This window comes from Artemia sp. Qi Xiang Cuo, chromosome 10, assembly GCF_049724085.1.
Source record: "Artemia sp. Qi Xiang Cuo chromosome 10, ASM4972408v1, whole genome shotgun sequence".
NCBI classification, from domain to species: Eukaryota; Metazoa; Arthropoda; class Branchiopoda; order Anostraca; family Artemiidae; genus Artemia; species Artemia sp. Qi Xiang Cuo.
In genome coordinates, this window is record NC_142803.1 from 16572354 (window position 1) to 16595098 (window position 22745).

Below are 22745 nucleotides of genomic sequence, written 5' to 3' on the forward strand. Positions count from 1 at the left end.
TCAAGTTAGTGTGACCGCCGCTCTCTCTAACCGACTGACCTCAAAAAAAAAATGAGTGTCACATTAGAAAACCCGTTTGGTAGGGCAAGTATCGTTCGTAGTAATAGGTGATTGACCCTGGCAAGCCAATGTACCGGTTAAACTACACGCATATTCATCCCTCAGGCGTAGGATTGAATGTAGGATCTGTATCTATTAATGCTTTACTACTGCAAACGAATGCAACAGCCCAAAGAGAATGAAATAAACACCCTCTAAATTGCCATTATTGAAGCCTTATACAGGACCCATCCTTGAAAAAGAAGGAAAATCACTTTTTTTGCATATCACTTTTTTCTATTGATTTTTTTTCTTTAACGCTATCGTGGCACTGGAACATCATAGAGAACTGTTTAAGGGCTCATTTAAAAGCTTCTCCTTATATCTTATCGTTGTTTATAAATTTGGTTCGATACTGTTGTCATAAAGTGCTATATGGTGCTAAAGGGCTAAAGTGCTAAAGGGCTAAAGGTGCTAAAGTGCTAAAGGGCTATATGGTACCGTAAAACGTAATTCGGGTGACATTTCTGGAACGGAAAGGCTGAGCTTGACGCATTGACATTATACAGAACTACTCAGGGGCTTATTTATAAACTATTTGTTATATTCAATCTCTTTTTATAAATTCAACTAAATAAGGCATCATAAATTGCCATATGACACCCAAGAAGTGTGTATTGATCTGTTTATACTTTTTTAAAATGAAAATAACAAAATAAGTCCTGTCCAATGAAAAAGTTTCACGAATAAATTTCTTCTGTGGATGTCCCCCCCCCTGTGGAAAATCTCCACGAAAAATCCCCCCAGGGAAATTGAAAATAGGGGAAAATTAAAAAGTTTTAATTGAAAATATTTGAAAAATAAAGTTGGAATTATTAACCTACCCCTCGGGGATTGTTTGATAAAGAATACCTAGAAAATCTGAATAAATCTTGGCAGTATTGCGTCAGAAATCTTGGATTCATTAAAACTTGCTAGATATACCAATCAGAGAGGAAAAATAGACACATAAAGAAATTCATTTATGAATTCCAGATTAGTTTTTTTTATATATATATACCCACTGCAAAAACACACATCTAGCAGTCGTCAGCAGTAAAAAAAAGTTAGAAAAGTACTTTCCTTTTTCTATCTTTGTTTAGAAAAAAAAGTTAAATCTAGAGAAACTACACAAGTTATTTCTTATGTCAATCAGGATATGGGGGTATACATTTCCGGAAGGGGGGGGATATATACATGTATTTAATTTTTTCAATTTATCCTATTTGTATCAGACATTGCATGCTAATTTTTCTTGACACGATTTATTCATCAAAATTATCGCAGTAGTTGAGATTTGTGAATTTGTACGATATTTTAGGAAATCAGATAGATTTTAACCGAAATTCACAAACAGCTGCGATATTCGCATATCTGACCGAATAATCGTGTTCGCATGTGAATAATCGTATATGCGGGAGCCCAGGATTAAGAAACATAAAAATGAATACTAAGAATTCAATGGATCTTTTTTCAAATTCAGCAAAGTTTGATTTCAAAGTCAACTTCAAATCAAGGTAAAGAAAAAAAAAATCATCTATGATTTCCCTGTTCTGTAAAGTCCTGATATTTTACCTGTTCATTAGGAAGGTATAAGGCTATAATTTTTTTCTAGAACTTAGAAACACCATTTTCTTTTTGAAATTTTTGCCACTGAAAATCGAACGATAATAAATTGTGCAGTGTGATCCCCTATTATAATTATCGCGTTAGCATGCGAATTTCAATTGCGATTTTTTGATACAATATTTGGCAGAAAAAAATTGTATATGTGGGAACCACGGTTAGCCTGGAAAAATACAATTACCTGTTCTTCGGTCCTTGGTAAATCCCAAATGTTAATTTGAACATCCACGGTGAGACACTTTATTCTAGTCCTAGTCAAAGCAAACTAACCGAAGTCCTCAAGAATCGCGTTAATAATGAACTAAAATGAACTAGGTCAAGAATCGCGTTAATAATGAACTTCTCTGTATGCTTTCTTATTTTTTAATGATTCCATTTCTGTTTCATATGCAGATGTAGAGTGTTTTTACGCCCAATTTTGAAAGTCTTAAAACAAGAAATTTAATTTTGACCTGATTCTAGGGAGTAAAAGAACCTTAAATACCAGGAAAATAATTGGTCTGAGCAAATATCAAACAGTTCGTGGTAACAAACTGTAAGTAAGGAGTGACCCGGCTCAATAGTAACCAAAACTCTAAAAAACGGAATTTTGATACCAGTAGATACATCAAAAGAATCGGATTTTTATGCTGATTTCAAATATATAAGTTTCATCAAGTTAAATTTCACCCATCAAAAGCTACGACCCTGAGAAAATTTGCCTTATTTTCGAAAAAGGGGAAACACCCCCTAAAAATAATAGAATCTTAATGAAAATCAAACCTTCATATTCAGCGTATCAGAATATCCTGCTTTAGAGGTTTCAAGCTCCTGTCATCACAAATGTGAGATTTGTATTTTTTGCCAGAAGAAAGATGATGGATGCGTGTTTATTTGTTTTTATTTATTATTAAATTTTTCCCAGGGGTGATCGTATCAATCCAGTGTTCCTAGAATATCGCGAGAGGGCTCATTCCAACAGAAATTAAAAGTTCTAGTGCTCTTTGTAAGTGACCAAAAAAATTGTAGGGTAACTAGGCTCCCTCCTACGCTCATTTTTTCCTAAAGTCACCTGATCAAAATTTTGAGATAGCCATTTTGTTCAGCATAGTTGAAAATTTAATAAGTATCTCTTTGAGGATGACTTAATCCCCCACAGTTCCCGGGGTAAGGGCTGCAAGTTATGAACTTTGTCCATTGTTTACATATAGTATTGGTTATTGGGAAGTATACAGATGTTTTCAGGAGGCATTTTTTCTGATGGGAGGGGGGAGGGTCAGAGAAGGGAGTTACGGGAGAAGATCTTCCCATGCAGAATTTTTTCATGGGGGAAGGGATATTTTTATGAAGGGGGTGTCACATTTCCGAGCATTCTTTAAAAAACGATCAGAAATTAAGTTAAGAAAACTAGTTTTTTCAATTGAAAGTAAGGAGCAACATCAAAACTTAAAACGAACAGAAAATTATAACGTATATGAGGGGTTCGTCCCCTAGTCAACACCTCGCTCTTTTCGCTAAAGTTCGAATATTGCTCCAATTTATTAAGGATGACCACTGAATCACGAAGGCCGTTTAATTAGAATAAATAGCTCTTTTGAAAGTACTAAAAAAAACTTTAGCGTAAAGAGCGAGGTATTGACTAGGGGACGAACCCCCTCATATACGTAATAATTTCTGATCGTTTTAAGTTTTCAAAACAGAAAGCATGGAAGATTTTATAAATTTTACCATTAATTGGTTTCACCTATTTTCTTGTTGATAAAGTCCAGGAAGCTACGGTGCGGGGCCATTCCGCACCGTAAAAGGCGGTATATTTGCATAAATAGTAGTGTTGAACATTTTATTGTGCATTTTTGGGAATGATTTCCTTTCAACGAGGATATATTTCCGGAAGGAAGGGGTAAACTCCTAAAAATATATTTATTGTTTCGGGATTATACTCTACCCTCAATCCTCCTAATGTGCAAATAAATAGCCTGTTTTGTCTAAAACGCAATTAATGTTCCACTATTTCGACAAACTGTTAAACCAATTAGAACAAGTGACTTACGCAAAATTCAGTGTATTTATAAAACTCAGGGTATATATTTGCACATTAGTGGGATTGAGGGTAAAGTTAAATCCCAAGGCAAGTGGATTCAGGATGAAGTTTTGATTCTAAAGGGGCGTATATGGTTTCTTTCTTGGTTCCCGAATGCCAAAATATTCTTTGGTGCAAATAGTAAGTGAAAGGCAACTTGTCAATTAAGACCAAAATCCCCCCCAAAAAACCCGCAGAAAATACCCCCCCCACCTCGGCAAAAATGTCCTACCCCCTGGTAAATACCCCCCAGAAAATACCTCCCGTGGAAAATAAGGCTTTCCAAATGTGGGAATTTTATTTGAATTTTATTTTCATTAATTTCCGTAGGGGGAAGGAATTTTGGTACTTGTGTATTATGCACCACTGACTCAAGTTTACGCTGTGTAAAATTCGAGAACTCACCTGTTTTTTCGTTACACAAAATACTATTTCAAAAATCAATTCAATATTTCTGTATGATGGTCAATGACTACGACTATTAAAAATATTTAATTTTGCGCTTACGTTTTTAGATAATTTCAATTGTATACTTAAATTTACTGATATCACAACTGCTATAAGACTATGAAAAGCTTATTAGATTAGTTTATTGTTGTCAGGCTACGTACTCACTTTTGACTCCCAAATCAATATTCCTGTTTTTTATACTTGGCTTTTGTGTTTTCAGTAAAGTGCTGGTTTTTTATACTCCTAGAAACGTAGGAGAACTTAATTAGTTGGCTTATTTGTGCTAGTATTATTAATGTATATTAGATAGGCTTTGTAGTAATAATTTTTGTTCGTTTTAAGTTTCAACTTCGCTCTTTACTTCCCTCGGAAAAACTTTGTTTTTTAATTAATTTAAGCAGAGACCATTACGAGCTTCCATGTATTCTGTATATTTTCCATATATTTGAACTACATTTCAAATTTACAGAAGTATGGTATTTATTTAACTACTTAACCCAAAATAATTTTCTGTGCATGACGATGATACTGACGGGAAGCAGAGAAAAAAGTCACTTTTATTTTTGTGCTCTGAGGCTCAAAAAAGTGTTTGCTGCAGGCAAATTAGATATTCCATTTCAACTTTGGTGATTCAAAAGACGTTTGTGAAATTATCTGGAAAGCTTAGATTTATATTCTACCCCCTTAAAATTTATAGGCTGGTGATTCTGAATATATCTAACGTAATGAAAGTAGAGAGAGCATTAAAATATGAATTAAGGAGACATGAAATAGAGGCCATGAATGATAAATTTCCTGGAAGTCTGTAAGATGCAGCCAGGCTGTATCATAGGCAGCGCAATAGAGCTGCCTAAGTAAAGAACAATGTTGGCACAATGTATTATTATTTTTTTCTTCTTTTTCCATACCAGGGCACTCCGTATCGAAGGAGTTGTTGTAGAAACTTCGAAAAAGGCTCATTCGATTGGAAATTGGAGTGCCTAGTGCCCTTTTAATAGTCGAAAGTGAATAGAGGGCAAAAAGACCCCTCCCCACGCCGATCATTCCCCCAAACACATCCCATCAAAATTTTGAGACAGCCATTTTTCTTAGCGTAGTTGATTTTCAGATAGAAAATATGTTTTTGAGGAGGTCACTACCCCACAACTCTCAGGGCAAGGGTTTTAAGTTATGCCCTGGGGACATATAAAAACGATGTTGGCACAATTTATTATTTATTATTTTTATCCTTTAGACCAGGGCACTTCGTATCGAAGAAGTCGTCGTAGAACTTCAAAAACATCTCATTCAATTGGAAATTGGAGTGGCTTGCGCCCTTTTTAATAGTTGAAAGGGATTGGAAGGCAACTAACAGCCCCTTCACGCCCAATATTTCCTGAAACACAACCAATCAAAAGTTTGAGATAGCCGTATTGTTCAGCGTAGTTGATTTCCAGATAGAAAATATGTTTTTGAGGAGGTCACTCCCTCACAACCCTCAGGGCAAGGGTTTTAAGTTATGCCCTGGGGGCATATAAAGGTTTTTATAGAAAGGGTTGTCGTAGAAACTTCAAAAAAGGCTCATTCGATTGGGAATTCAAAGGGCTAGTGCCCTTTTCAATAGTCGAAAGTGGTTGGAGGGCAACTAGTCCCCCTCTCACGCCCACCTTTTCCCAAAACACATCCAATCAAAATTTTGAGATAGCCTATTTATTGAACGTAGTTTTAAGTCCTGGAAATTAGGACTTTAAGGATGACAACTCCCTGTAGTCTTTAGGGCAAGGGTTATAAGTTATGCCCTGGGGGCATATAAGGTTTTTATAGAAGGCGTTGTCGTAGAAACTTCAAAAAAGGCTTATTCGATTGGAAATTCAAAGGGATAGTGTCCTTTTTAATAGTCAAAGTTGATTTGAGGGCAACTAACCCCACTCTCACGCCCACCTTTTTCCCAAACCCATCCAGTCAAAATTTTTAGATAGCCATTTTATTCAATGTTTTTGAAAGTGTTGGAAATTAGGTCTTTAAGGATGACAACCCCTCCGCCCAACAGCCCTCGGGGTGAGGGTTGTAAGTTATGCCCTGGTGGCATATAAGGTTTTTATTGAAAGTGTTGTCATAGAAAATTCAAAAGGGCACATTCAATTGACAGTTGAAAGGGCTAGTGCCTTTTTTAATAGTTGAAATTGATTGGGGAGCGACCAACGCCCCTCTCACGCCGACCATTTCCCCAAACACATCCAATAAAAATTTTGAGATATCCATTTTGTTCAACGTAGCTGAAAATTCTGAAAATTAGGTCTTTTAGGATGATAACTCCCTCCGAGCCCTCAGTGAAAGGGTTGTAAGTTATGCCCTGGGGGCATATAAGGTTTATATAGAGAGTTGTTGTAGAAATTTCAAAAAGGGCTTTCTAATAGTTGAAAGTCTGTGGACAGTAATTAACCCCCCTCTCACGCCCACCATTTCCCCAAAAACATTCAATCAAAGTTTAGAAATAATCATTTTGTTCAACGTAGTTGAAAGTTCTGGAAATTATGTATTTAAGGATGACAAACTCCCCAGAGCCTCCAGGGCAAAGGTTGTAGGTTATGTCCTGGGGCATATAAGGTTCTTATAGATAGAGTTGTCGTAAAACTTCAAAAGGGGCTCATTCAATTGGAAATTGAGAGGGCTAGTGCCCTTTTTAATAGTCAAAAGTGATTGGAGGGTAACTAACCCCCCTTTCTCACGCCCAAAAGTTCTCCAAACATTTCCAATCAAAATTTTCAGATAGCCATTTTGTTCAACGTAGTAGAAAGCTCTGGAAATTAGGTCTTTGACAATGACAACCCCCAGCCCTCAGGGTAAAGCTTGTAAGTTATGGCCTGAGGGCATACAAGCTTTTTATTGAAAGTGTTGTCGTAAAAACTTCAAAAGGGCTCATTTGATTGGAAATTGAAAGGGCTAGTGCCATTTTTAATAGTTTAAAGTAATTTGAGGGCAACTAACCCCCCTCTCACGCCCACCTCTCAGAACAAAAACTCCTATGCCCTCCCAAGGCCAGAATATAATTTGCACTTTACTGAAAAAAATATAAATGTTTTTACATTGATAACTTTATAATAAATCAAATAATATTAACATTTTGATTACTAAATATCAGTTTATTTATATTAAACTGACAATGAACATTCATTTGTATTTTTTTCAGTAAAGTGCAAATTATGTTCTGGCCTTTGGAAAGCTTAGGGGCTTTGAGCCAAAGTTATGTTAATTTCTAATCATTTTGAGTTTGACTCGGTTATTTATTGTAATTTCTGTTCGTTTTTGGTTTCATTTATTTATTGATACTGATTTGTGGTAGTTTTGGTAAATTATTTTATTTTATTTTTGCTCATTTTTTGGTTAATGGAGTTCTTTACTTTTCTTTGAAAAACTTATTTTGTGGAAAAAGGTTTTTTAATTAATTGTCAAATATATTGACATACTACTATGTATAATAGTTAATACCATTATTTTTCATAGCTCAAATAATTAATGGTACTAAAACACTCTATATGACAAAAAAAAACAATTCTTAATACTTGACTTGTCAGATAGTTCTTTTTCTCCAAAATACAGCCCATATTTGCTCAAATTCATTTGTTTTTGTACTGATACTTATCAAAATTATCTGAATATCTGATTGAGTAGTAGTTCAGGTGTCTTTACCGCTTGTCCTGAGGTGTGGAATGAAATGCGAGTATTTGTATATTTGATTAGTTGAATTTTGCAAACGCTAAAGAGTATTCCCGAAAGTTCGCTGTGATTCCTGAGGTAGCGTCGGTATTCGAACGCTGTTGGAAGTCGTCGGTGCAGGAGATAGGGGTGTTAGCCGTGCCCTAATTAACGGAGGCTTAGCGAACTGCACGTCCGCATCGATGTGAATAAATAATAGGTGCCAGAATAGGTAAGAGAGACTATATATTTTATTTTATTCACACTTGCCATGGGACGAAAAAGGAAGATTGCTAAAACTGTCCAAGTAGGATCTCAGTCTGTTGAGAACAGTTTGTTGAATTCGACCGTTTCATCCGAAGGGAATAACGATGTCCCTTCACTGAAGACTCTGGCGGATGAGTTTGCTAAGATGCTAACAATACTTACTGAAAATGTTAAAAAACTAGACTCTATAAGCGATAGCATAAAAGTGTTAGAGAATCGTATGGTATCAGTGGAAAATACAAAGTCCGAGCTAAAATCAGAAGTTAATACTACGAGTTCGCGTGTTACACAGCTTGAATCTGATGTTGAAAGCTTAAGAAATTATGATGTCATTATTTCTTATAGAATATCGAATTATTTCTTATAGAATATCATCATCATAAGAAATTATGATGTCATTATGAAATTATATGTCAATTATGACTAATGAAACGAAAAAGTATGAAACTGGGTGTGCAGATTTGTCTCATCGGCTTATAGCATCTGAGTATCGACATACAGAGACGAATCTTATCGTTTGGAATGCTCCCAGGGAAAATAACACCAAAGCCGAATTGTTTTTGGACCAGTTGTGTTTGGAGGGTCTAGGTCAAAGTAAAAAGGCTGGGAAGCATAGTAAGAGTCATTATAATCACCAAGGTCAAATATCTTTAACCGGATGTTTTCAGCGCCTGATTTTAAAAAATTGACGACAACCACATTTTTGTTTAGCCAGCTCTGATTGGTCCTTTTTTTATACTGTTGGGCTTGGCGATATTATTATCTGAATTATATTGATTTTATCTTTATTCTCTATAACCACAGAACACACTTGCATTGCTCTGAGGTTTGAAAAAAAAATCTATAGAATCTCTTCAGTTGCTACCCGATTCAACGGTTATTCAGTGACCATCAGTATGATTAAATGTAATACCATGCTGATGGGAATCTACCCCTGTTTCTTTTCTTTTCAGATAAATGACCTGTTTTTGTTCCGTAATTACATTTGCTTAGATTTGCCTATAGTAAAATTTTCAATGGCAATTTAAAGTCTCGTTGCTAAGCTATAGTTGTTTTGCAATAAGTAAGCTTTAAACTAAATTCTATTTTGGACTTCCTGGTTTGAGTCATTGAAAGACAAAGCTGAAAAAAAGTAGAATGGGTTTTGAATGGGGATTGAGAGGATTGGCTGGACCAAGCGAAGGTCCACCCCTATGCAAAGTTTGTGTACAGAATATAATTTTTGAGTTAGTCTGCATTTAGACCCCGTTCGGGGAAGCATATTTTTGTTATTATATGTGACCGTTTGGAAGAATACAAGTAAGGTATTTTCTACAAACTTTTTACTAGTTTTCCCGGAACCCAGGCAGAGTAGGATTAGAGTTTCGAGATACCGTCATTATTATATTGACAGGGGGTTTTGTTACCTCCAAGGAGAGAGTTAGAGATTTCTAGTGGTAACCCAAGGCGGGTATACTTTGCCTTAAAAAGTGGCCATTTGACCACTCGATCGCGTTATCATACCCTGGGACAGGGTATACTGTAAATAGGGTAGTACCAAACCCAATATTTGCAGAACCGGTGTGGTAGACGCGGGCATCACATTATAATTTGGGGCCGGGGCTTTCCCCTCCAATAAGTGGTGACACCCGTATATTACCACGCCAATACTGGTGGTGTTGAAGCTTACCACTATAACACTGGTGGCATCATGGCCTACCGGTATAATTTTGGTGGCTATCACCCCCAACATTGGTGACAGCAAGAAAAGGTCCTATGAGTAAACCTGATAGTAAAAGAATTCCGCGTTTTCGAAGAGACAAGTTAATTTAGCCTACAGAGTAGCCTATTTTGATTACATATAAAGAGAATAAAAAAAGAATCAATTAATAGAACTATGAAGATCTATTATGGGCTGTGCCTTGTTAGATCATAATAGATAAAATTTACGAATCAATATATCGCGCAACTAATTAGTATGCAAAAATATAAGGCTAATTGACACGCAGCAATTTCTCACGAGAAACCGGAAGTTACATGGATAAAAGAATTTTCATTTTGACTGAAGAGGTATTTTGAAATGAACGGAATTTTGAAATTATATCGGACAGAGATTAACTCAAGACTGAGAAGGGCGAGTGAAGCCCATAGAAAAAGTAGGAAAATACAAATAAAGGCTATTATGGAGGGAGGCCTTTAAGAGAGAGCACCGAGAATATAAGAAAAAATTCAGGCTGAGAAAGATGAAATTAGAAAGAATAGAAAAGAGGGCGAAAGGGCTAGAGTAGCCTATAAAGAAAAAGACATGGAAGAAAAGAAACGTAGAAATGAAGCAGAAAGAGGAGAAAAGGCCCATATGGAGGCTTTTGAGGGAGATCAACCTAAGTATTTCTGGTTTCCGGATGTATGGTGACCAACTAACCTTAAAACGCTAGCTCTAGATTAAATAGTCGTTCTAAGATATTTAGCAGCCAAGATCTTCTAACAAGAATCCCGTCTAAAGGCATTAATCATAGCCTTAGGGAGATTTTGAGAAAACTAGTAGAATTCAAAGAAGCTAGTAAGGCAGAAGATATTGCTTTCAAAATCCTTACGGAGGCTGATAAAAAGCAATTACAAATACATGAAGAAATTGTTAAGGAACACGAAAAAAACGGTCGGCAATTGTTGAAATGATTCAGAGTCATATTTACTTTTTAAGAGAAGGGATGGAGGATGAAAAGATTGCTCTTAAACGTCAACAGATTATTGAGGATCTATATAAGGAATTGGATAGGGTGTTTTACTTGGCGTACATTACTTAAGAGGCGTACACAACAGCACTGAGAGAAAATTTTCAACCCTACGAAGAGTTGAATAAGAGGGTTGAAAAATTTCAGATGGAACGTATTGGCAGGGTTCTTCTATTAATCAAGAAAAATTCTAGACCGCGAAAAGTATACACCTCTACTTTACATAAAATAGGAAAGATAAAATAGAGGAAGAAAGACAAGAACGTATAGAGGCTGAAAGAAAAGCCAGAGAGCAAAAAGAGGAGGAAGATAGGAAACAAACAGAGAAAGATAAAGAAAGAAAGAGAAAGAAAGAAAGGAAGAAAGGCAGGCTCATAGCGAGGCGGATAAAAATATTACCAGGATGTTGCAAAAACAATTGACAGACTAATGAAAACTCGTTGGGGAAATTCGCAAAGTTATGTTTTATCACAAGTTATTTATAGGCCGTTGGTTAGCCAAAATAATTTTTCTAAGGATCAATTCCGAGAATATGAAAATTACCAAACATTAAACACCTTTACGAGAAAATATACAACTTCGCTGACTACGGGGGGAGGTGAACCAGCCCATAAAACAAATTGGGAGGCTGTGCAGACCTGTCGAAAAAAGCGAAATACTGGATATGCGTGTTCAGAATATTGATAATCCGCAGAAATGGGAGGCAGAAGTTAAATGACAACATAATATTGAAAATAAGACGCGCGAAAAAGATTTTTCGGGAAAATTTTCAGAAAATCGAAAGCTTCAGAACACTTTTAACGAATATGAAACGCTAACAGGTACAGGCCAAAACGAAACACTTATTGTACTAGAGAAAAATTAGACGAAATTCATTGTACGTACTTTTCCTCGCAAAGTTCGGGAAATTTCAGTACAATATGAAAAACCAAATGTCGGAAGTCAGTTCCGATTCGATGACAAAATATTTGTTTCTACGGTAAGAGTAAAGAAAACTAAAAGAGAGAAAAGAGATATTAAACGGAGCTACAATGAAATAATGCAGTCAAAGATGGTGGACACTGGAGTCCCAATCAGATTTAACGATGATTTATTATTTAGCGCGAATGACAAAATTGAGAAAAGTGAAAAAGAACAAATAAATGCAAAAAAGAGACAAAATTTGGAGATTCAGCCTGAAGCGGCGAAAAATAAAAAAATGTTGGGTGGGCTGTCCCTTGATAACATAAATAATAGGGAGAAAATAAAATGTTGGATGGGCTGTGCCTTGATAACATAAATAATAGGGGGGAAAAAGAGGTCCAAGACCCATGGGGAATAAAACGAGATGGTTAAAAAATAGAAATGAATGACCTACAGCCTGTTGGGGGAAAGTTGGGAGATATGTCGAGTCGGATTGGAAAAACTTGGAAAGGAATCTGAGATTAGTATTATCAGTTCAAAAGATATGTCGATCCTTTATGAGGGGGAGGAATCCCTTGGGGAAGATCCCCTGCGGGAAGTCGCGAAAGATAGCCCTTTTCCTCAATGCACAACTGGCGGACAAGTTGTGATCCCTTTACCAAGATGTTGCCTATCTGATCTGGAGTCCTTGGGGGATATTCTCTCCCAGTCACTTCACATTTCGCCCAAACCTTTGTCCAGTAGCCCTATTCATAGTTTTTACTCTTCATGGGAACCGACAATTAGTTCCGGCAAATTCTATTCAGTGGGAGATGTATCGAAGTTTCATCTTCAATTAGCATCAATGCGTATTCTGCATTTGATTATCCCAGGGGAAGGAACCCAGAAAAAAGACGATCCATGGCTAGCTCAAAATTTTACTTCATTCCCAGTACCCTTATCGTTTCCACAAGCCTTTGCATTTTCGGCCTTAGATTATTTGAAATGATGCCAAGGGGTAATTTACTTTTTTATTGAGATGTGGGTTGTTTCCACAAATAGAAATTAAGAGGCTAGTGCAGCCAATTTTTCATGATGGCTGGCATGATTAAATGTGCCAGAAACTGATTCTCTGCTCCTCTCAAATGTAAATTCGTGAGAGTGAGAAAATTTGTGTTTTTTATTGTGCTGCGCCTAAATATTTTCTAAGAATCTTGGGGACTTCAACTTTCAAAACCTAATGCGTATGCTACACGATCTAGACCATGGTGGTTCTACAGTAGAGACGTGTTGATGGTAACCGGTGCAGAGCCAAGCGGTGGAAGTAGTAGCACAGACACTGGTGGAAGAGAGAAGGTAAATGGATGTTGTAAAGTTGAAGTTATGTGTTTATGTTTGTAAGGGTGGACCAAGGTAGCACGTGGGTGGTCATTTATCTTACGGGGGGAGGTTTTGGGGTTCTAACCTTGTTTCTTTTCTTTTCAGATAAATGACCTGTTTTCGTTCCGCAATTCCATTTTCTTAGATTTGCCTATAGTATAATTTTCAATGGCAATTTAAAGTCTCGTTGCTAAGCTATAGTTGTTTTGCAATAAGTAAGCTTTGAAGTAAATTCTATTTTGGACTTGCTGCTTTGAGTCATTGAAAGATAAAGCTGAGAAAAAGTAGAATGGGTTTTGAATGGGGATTGAGAGGATTGGCTGGGCCAACTAAGGTCCACCCCTATGCAAAATTTGTGTAGAGAATATAATTTTTGAGTTAGTTTGCATTTAGACCCTGTTCGGGGAAGCATATTTTTGTTACCATATGTGACCGTTTGGAAGAATACAAGTAAAGCATTTTCTACAAACTGTGTACTAGTTTTCCCGGAACCCAGGCAGAGTAGGAATAGAGCTACGAGGTACCTTCATTATTATATTGACAGTGGGGTTTGTTACCTCCAAGAAGAGGGTTAGAGATTTCTAGTAGTAACCCCAGGTGGGTACACTTGGCTTTAGAAAGTGACCATTTGACCACTCGATCGCCTTATCATACCCTGGGACAGGGTACATGTAAATAGTGTAGTACCAAACTCGATATTTGCAGAGCCGTTGTGGTAGACGCGGGCACCACATTATAATTTGGGGCCAGGGCTTTCCCCTCCAATAAGCGGTGACACCCGTATATTACTACGCCAATACTGGTGACGTTGTAGCTTACCACTATAACACTGGTGGTATCGTGGCCTACCGGTATAATATTTGCACCTATCACCCCGAACACATGCAGTGTAAAAAAAAGAAAAAAGAATAAAATTCTGCCATCAACACTAGATTTATATAGTCATTCGATGATACTTAGCTTTCATTGACTTTCGTTCTGCCTTTGACACTGTTGACAGGTAGTCCCTTTGGCTAATCTTGAAGGCTGCGGGCTTACCAATAAAGATAGTCAGCCTCTATAAAGAACTATACAGCAGCACAGAAAGTGCCGTTCTTGTTAATGGGAAGCTTTCTTCTTCCTTCCCCATCAAAAATGGTGTACGACAAGGTCGTACTACTTCACCTGAGCTAGTTAACTGCGTGATTGACCACATTTTGAACCAGATACATCTTGTCCACACTTTTGGCATAAGTTGAGCCGGGATGACTTTGTCTGATGTTGACTTTGCCAACGATGTAGCCGTCCTGAGCGAAAATATCGACCAACTTAAGCCTGTACTCGAGACGCTGTCCTCCACTGCCTCCAAAGTTGGGCTGCAAATCAACTGGAAGAAAACGAAGATCATGCCCTTAGAAAAGACCGCATCGGTGTCACCCTTAACTGTTGTGATCAACGGCCAAGCTGTTGAAGTGGTAAGGAAGTTCACCTATCTTGGATCAATTATATCAACAAATGGCACACTTGACGCCGAAATCTCAGCCAGATCAGCCAAGGCAAACTCTGTATTCGGATGGGCCCTGAGAGCAGTCTTCCAAAAACCGCAAATTAGTCGCCTTACAAAAGCCCGTATCTACAGCGCCACAGTCTCAAGCATCATGCTGTACTCTTCTGAGACATGGCCGATAACCCAGACACAACTAAGAAAGGTCAATGCCATCGAAACTATACACTTGCGTCGAGTTGAAGGCTTCAAATGGTATGACAAGATCCGCAATACTGATATCCTGAGGACCTTCAAGTTGATGAGCCTCTCCTCCCATGTAGAAGCTCGTTCTCTAAGATGGTACGGCCACTAACTCTGCCTCCCGCCAACTACCCCTACAAGGATCAAATCGGACTTCAATCCCTCGATTGTTTGGAAACGTCCTCGAGGGAGGCCGCGCAAAATCAACGCCTCTTCAACCGCAACATCGACCCAAATGAGGCCCCATCCCGATCCCTGGACAGGGCTGCTTGGAGAAGACTGAGAGTGCTGTCAAACAGTTTCCTGTACACTGGCTACCCTGCTGAGCACGAGCGTTAAGTAAGTAAGTCAATGAACACCATCATTATCAAATGCATGGCACTGCAATGTGACAAAAAAGGAAGAAATCTAAGGAATTTCTACCGTTGCTACCAGATTCATACGGTTATTCAGTGACCATCAGCATGACTAAATGCATTGCTCTGCAGTGTAAAAATATAAAAAAGAATAAATTCTACCATCAACACTAGATTTATATAGTTATTCAATGAACATTCAGATGATCAAATGCACGTCTCTGCGGTGTGACGAAAAAATAAATATAAGGAATTTCTACCGTTGCTACCAGATTCATACGGTTTTTCAGTGACCATCAGCATGACTAAATGCATTACTCTGCAGTGTAAAAAAAGAGAATAAATTTTACCATCAACACTAGATTTATATGCTTGTTCAATGAACACCGGGATGAACAAGTCCATTACTCTGAGGTGTGATGAAAATTTTTTTTTACCATTGCTACCAGTTTCACATAGTTATTCAGTAGAATATACAGAAAAATTTCTACTCGTTTTAAGTTAATGTAGCTCCTTATTTTCAGACGAAAAAACTTGTTTTTTTTTCTAATTACTGATCGTTTTTCAAATAATGCCGGGGAACCCACCTCCCCTTCCCCAAGAAAAAATCCTCCATGAAACGTTCTCCCACTTAAAATCCCCTGACAATTCAGTCCTCGCTACAGATACCCTAGAAAATTTCCTGCTCACGACTTCATTTGATTAATTCTTCTTACCATACGCTCATTCGAAAAAAAAAACACTTGTTTTTTATTTAGTTTCTGATCGTTTTTTCAATTCATTCAGAAAATCTCTCCCATGTTGAAAATTTTTCTCGAACCCCTCCCCCTCCTATGGAAAGTTTCTCCCGCAGAAAATTACTCCATAAAGATTTATTCCAGATCATAAAATTTCCCCGCGGAAAATTCCCCTATATAAAAAAATCCCCAGAGAATTTCATCCCAGGCAAAATTTCCCAAAGAAAATCTCCACATGTAAAATTGAGGTGCCAAAGAGAAAGTAAGACAAATAAAACGAATTTCATATCGGAATTCTGGCAAATTCCCCCTGTATAAAAGTTCCCCTTGAAAGATCATCCCCAGACACTCCATACCAACAAAAAAATTTCCCTGTTGAAAATCTCTTCCCACGAACAATGTCTGTATACTTCCCAATAACAAATACTAGATATAAACAACAGGTAAATGTTGTAACTTGCAGCCCTTTCCCTAGCAGTTGTGTGTGTGGGGAGGGGGTGGATCATGTCATCCCCACAGGCATTTATTGGATCTTTGAACTATTCAGAACAAAATGGCAATCTCAAAATTTGGTCGTCCGACTTTGAGGAAAAAGGGGCGTGGTATTGGGGGGGGGGGGGTTGGTAGTTGCACTCCAATCTTTTTGGTTACTTAAAAAGGGACAAGAACTTTTGATTTCCTTCTAAGTTTCCTCTCCCAATGTTCTAGGACCATTGCCTCGATACGATCACCCTTGCTTTGGTAAGAACAAAAAAAAAAAAAAAAAAAAAAAAAAAAAAAAACAACAACAACAACAACATCTGTGATCATTCTTCTGAAAAAAAAACATAAATTCCACAATTTTGCAGATGGGAGCTTGAAACCCCTACAGTAGGGTTCTCTGATACGCTGAATCCGGTTTTGTGATCAGGGTTGCCACCTGTAGCACGAATGTGCTATTTTAGCATTATTTTATTATGCGTAGCCCGTTGATGGGCAGCCCCCCCCTTTCAAAAATAAAGCAACATTTCTCAGGCCCGTAACTTTTGATGGGTAGCATTAAAGTTAATGTTTCTTATATGCTTGAAATCAGCATGATCAGCATGCTACGTGTGCCTAACCCTTTAAAGCGAGTAATGCTTAAAATAAATATGCAAATCAACCTTAAAACAAAAAAAATTGTTTTGCTACTCAAGTATAAATGAAACCCAAAACGAACAAAAATTAAATAAACAATCAATGCAAACAAACATACAATAGATACTAATATAAATGAATAAATAAATCCTAAAACGAGTGAAACTTGTATTGAATATGCAAATCGACCTTAAAATGCAAATCAACTCAAATTAACCAGATCACATTAGGGGAAGTTAGAGTTAACCAAAACAGTCACATAAGTGATGCTCGAATGTACTAAAAGGTGGAAGTTTGTTCAAAAGGACATTGCATTCAAGCTTTCATTATCTGATTTATTGGCATAGCACTGATTTGCTCAGATACCATCTGTAAAAGACAACAACGAATGCTTATACGGCAACTTTGTCTTGTTAACTGAAACACTATCAACAATCAAAAAAGAAAACAACAGCTTTTATCACGTGTACTCCCCTTTTAAGTTTACGAATTTAAAAATTTCTTTAGACGTGACAAATTTTACATTTGCTCCTCCTTTTTAGTATCTGCACTGTGTATGTTGTTTTTGATCAGATTGATTTTGAAGTTATCACATAACATCATTTTTCCTTGCTCATCCTGTTTTTTTTTTGGGGTGGGGGGGTAGCAGGAATAACTTAACCTACAATTAGCCCAGACTGTTTAAAGTAGCAATCTTCCTAACCACTGACGTCGTATTTGCTTCATGAAACACTAAGGGTAAGTAATTGGGCAGGTCAGATAATGAATCTTGGAATGCTGGAACGCACTAGCAAATGCAATATTGTTCAAAGGCTGGACACACATAGCTTTTTTGGCGCCGATTTAACAAATCTGCGTCGATTTTCAAATAAACTAGCGCCTATTTCAGCTTGAAAATTTTTCTTGTTTTCAGTGCCAATGTACAAAAACGGCAGTGAGTTTCATCGTGATCATCAAAATAAAGAAATCCCCAGTCGTTTCATTCCCATAAATAGGAAAATCAAAAGAAATAAATGATAATAATAGTAATTAAATATTCGATAATAAAAGAACTCATAATTTATTAATGAAAGAATGTTAAATTTAACACAAATTTTGTAATGATGAAAATTTAGTCAATTTTAGTATGTTTTGAAAATTTTAGTAAAAGAACTTAACAACAATAATAGTGAAGAGCTAAATGATAAGCTGGGATCAATCTAATAACCTCTATTTGATTGTTGGCGTCCATGATGTTTAGTTTTGAAAATATAGTGCAAAGGGCATTATTATTGTTACGCTATCGTTTGCCCACAGAGCTGCAGGTGCTTAAAAAGAGCTACATGTATCTCGCCCTTAAGTTATATCTTCTTCGCCATCTATTATCAGAAAGCCAATTACAAGCGCGAAATTTAAAAATGTTAAAGGCGTGATATCCTGAACTGAACATTAGCTAACAAAGAAGATCGTCTCAACAGAAGTTGGTTTATAGAGGAGTCGTCAATAATCAACATCCTGAACATTGTAGACTGTTCTACATTTTCTTAACTAAGCGCAGTGAAATTTGACAGAGCTAGCCTAGTCTGCAGATCCTAATATTTGGCAAATAAGTGAACCGTTTTGTCTCTATGGTCAGTTTAAAGTCCTTTGTTCTGATGGTAAAATTCTAAAAAATTTCAATTTTTTCCATGCTAAAATGCAATGCATAAATTTTTTGAAATTGCTGCTATAAATTGCCAAATAAATTGTTTTTATAGATAGCATTCATCAGCCCTCTTCCAGTTGCTGACATTAAACCACTTATTTTGTCTTTGTTTTGTACAATTTACTTGCTGAATGTCCAAAGAAACTTTGAACAATAGTGGTAAGTGGTCACAGTCTTGCTGATCAGTGAGCACTTCAACCACAGATGGCTTTAGCCCATGTGAATGAACAACATGATCCAGATCAGACTGACTACTGGAATTATGGATACACAAATAATTTATTGATTTTTGTGAAAGAATGTGGGGGGGGGGGCAGAGCACTTAACAGTGAATCAGATTAGGGCAAGTAGCACTTGATGTCAGCATTAAAATCAACTGTGATTAAAAACTCTAATCTTTTGGCAGTAGTGTCACTAAAAAGAGTTTTTAGCTTTGCACAGGATTTGGCAAAATTGTTTGTCGTGGCTACCATGCAATAGTCACACAGTAAGTACACATTAGTGAGAAGTGTATTGCCCAATCTGACTGCCAGAAAACTATCATTTGAACCATGCAGAGTTGGGGAAAAAATTTCCAAATGTTTCTTAAACATGCATGCAAGTCTTCTGGACAGATGTCTTTTGATAACTTGGGCAGGGATACGAAAAATAATATGATCACTACTTCGTTTAAGAACATTAATACTGATATTAGTTAGAAGATGCTCTTGGATAAAAGGTATGTTCTGATTCTGAAGAATTTCATCACTAGCCGAGTCCTTATGATGATTCCCATTAATAGTAAATTAAATAAAATAAATATCTTCTTTCATCATTTATTATTCTTAATTTTTGAAACAAGGAAACTTTTTATGACCATGTAAGTGAAACTCTATGATACATGAGAGCCACTGCAGTAATGTGGTGTTAACTTTTTTTTGATGCCCATGGGCATCATGTAGGTGGTGAGGCAGTCACAATACCTCCCCCCACCCAATAATACAGAAAACCTCAAACTTTTTCAGGTAAACCTCAAAGTTGTAATTTATGAGGAACTTGTTTTTCTATTGCCAGTTTATTGTTTTGGCTAAAAGGACTAGGTTAAAAAGTGCATTTTAACCTGAGGGTTTTGCTAATTTAGTGTAGATGCAACACAAAATTACAATAATTCTAGTTTTGTTTGAAGTTAAATAGGGTAAGGTACCTACTTGCACTTGAATTTGGACACAAGCTCTGCAGCTCTCTCTGGCACTGGGAGGTGGCAGGCAGTTCTATTCTATGGGATGAAGTCAAGGGTCAAATGGGTAAGATTTTCAAGCTAGGAGGGATATAATTGGTAGCCCCAATATCTAAACCAGTTAATTGCCTTAAAGCTTGATTTGATGGTTTTCTTTCAGGATTTTGACTTGCTTTCATGCTTTTTTTCTTACCTGGTAGTTGTTGACACCAAAGTGCCCTTAAAAGAAGGGAGTTATCAGGCACGCAACAGGCATGGTCACATCAGGAGAGAGTGCCTTTATAACTAAGGTGTTATTAGGCCTGCAATAGGCATGGCCCAAATAGTAGAGATGGTAGCAACAAATGAGTGTTTCCAGCTCAAACTTCTGTTCAAAAAGTTGCATAATTATTATTTACTTTTAAAACTCAGTTGTAAACTTTCAGTCCAAGTATGTGCTTTATGCACCTATGGTAAAACAAATTCAGAGCCTGCATTTGGATACTTTTACTGGGCATTCATATGCAACAACAGAGCAAGCAAAGGACTCATACATTTGGCTTTTAGTCCTAATACTAATTCTCTTCTGTTTGCAGAGCAGTCCACACAGTTTTGAAAAGACAGAGAAGGGTAATAATGTACAGGCACTGATTCAGGGGTGGGATAAGGCTAAAGATGGCCATAGGCAACATGTAATAGGCAAATGTAATTTTGGAACTAGGCCTATTTTTCAGTCATTACACATTATTTGGATTTGGTAGTTTTTTTTTTAATTCATGTGGTATGTAGCTCCATTCATTTATTAGATTCCAAGAAAAAATAGGAAAAAAACACTATACATTTAATTCAGTTTATTACTATATAAATTTAATTGCATACGTTATTGATTAAAATAAGCAAGCATAAACAAAATTTATTAAAACAAACAATAATACTTAAACAAATTTACCCATATTGATTAGTTGTATTGCTCTTTTTCTCTCTTTTAATTCTGCAAACTCATCAATTTTTTGTAATTAGGCCAATGTTTAAATTAGAGAATGTTGCAATAATATTAATCTCCTGAATAAACCACCTCATGTATTCAAGCAAAATAATATTTTCTTTACTTTCAAAAGTCTTAAATTGTAATTCTTTATTTTTCTATTAAGTTTAAATCTTGTTTATAACATTATATTTCCTCTTTTGAAGAGTTACTGTACTAACATTGCCATCTTGAAAAATGTTTTTAAGTTTATTGCTAAAATCTTTTAATAAAAGAAAGAAAAATCCCAAAATCTTTTTTTACACGACCTGGAACAATGTAGTGAATAATTATGGTCAGCTCTTATATATGTTAAATATATTAGTTTTTGGATCCATAATTAAAGAATAAAATTTGGCTTCCTTAATCATAAGATTCCAAGCAAACAACCAAGTAAAAGGATTGAAAAAGATTAGAATTATAAAATTAGAAACTGAAATAATAAAAAATAAATAAGTGCATCTATCCAAACCTGAAGGGGAATGGGAATTGAAAGGGCAAATATAGCCTACAGTTTATTGTTTTTTATTTCTCTCTTCTCAATTTCTCTAAATTAGGAAATTGTAAGAAGAAAAGAAAACTGATTAATATGCTAGTAAAATGTAACACCCCATTTATACCATACTATAGGATTATTTTCAGATTATTTCTTTCACTGTTGTGAGTTGTTAATCTTTCAATCTGATAGATATAGATTCATCAGTTATTGTTGATGGCAAATTGTTTACAGTACCAGTGCTGCAGTGTGCATATTTTTTCAGGTGTTCCTGCAAACTTGGATTAATGTTGCAAAGCACCTTTTCAGTTACCACTATTTCTGCTAAAAAAAACAATTCGTTTTTCCATTTAGCCTACTTTCCTCCAATATTTTTCACTAATCATTTGTTTTTTCCAATTCTATGTCTGTGTGTTCAGTAATCTTACATCTTGTTATAAAAAGTAAAATGGAGTTTATGAGGTCACTGAATTTTTGATGCTGTTACAAGTTATATGTACACTTTTCCAGTCATTTGTCCCTTTTTAGCTTAGTATTGTTTCCTTGAAAGATAATCATAGGCAGTGCAATCGTGCTGCCTAAGTATAGAACAATGTTGGCACAATGTATTATTTTTGTTTTCTTCTTCTTTAGGCCAGGGCACTTTGTATCAAAGGAGTTGTTTTAGAAACTTCGAAAAGGGCTCATTCGATTGGAAATTGGAGTGGCTTGTTCCCTTTTACTAGTCGAAAGTAATTGGAAGGCAACTAACACCCCTTCCACTATCACCATTTCCCCAAACACATCCAATCAAAATTGTGAGATAGCCATTTTGTTCAGTGTAGTTGATTTCCAGATAGAAAATATGTTTTTAAGGAGGATACTCCCCCACAGCCCTCAGGACAAGGTTTTTAAGTTATGCCCTGGGGGCATATAAGAACAATGTTGGCACAATGTTTTATTTATTATTTTTTTGCTTTAGACCAGGGCACTTCGTTTTGAAGAAGTTGTCATAGAAACTTCAAAAAGGGCTCATTCAATTGGAACGCCCACCTTTTCCCAACATATGTACAATATCAGTTATGATACGGCCAATTCCTACAACGTAGTTGAAATTTCTGTAAATTGGCTAGTTGAAAATGACAACCCCCTACTATCCTTAGGGCAATGATTTAAAGTAAGATCCTGGGGGTATATGAGGATTTTATTGAACGTGTTGTCGTAGAAACTTCAAAAAGGGCTCATTTGATTGGAAATTAAAATGGCCAGTGCCCTTTTTAATAGTCAAAATTGGTTGGAAGGCA

The 22745-nt window shown here is 36.4% G+C and overlaps 1 protein-coding gene across 4 annotated transcripts in view; it reads left to right on the top strand.

Annotated features, from left to right (window-relative positions):
• LOC148947515 (uncharacterized) overlaps positions 1 to 22745 on the top strand; it is a 91796-nt gene that overhangs the window by 43963 nt on the left and 25088 nt on the right. For 2 of the 4 annotated variants that reach the window (XR_016142376.1, XM_089096111.1), the window contains exon 1: positions 18485 to 18673. The exons of 1 other annotated variant lie outside the window; for it this stretch is intronic. The gene's annotated coding sequence lies outside the window, so the exon portion shown is untranslated. Of the gene's footprint in view, positions 1 to 18484; positions 18701 to 22745 lie in introns of those variants that run through there. One more of the 4 variants, XM_089096112.1, reaches the window with a different exon arrangement.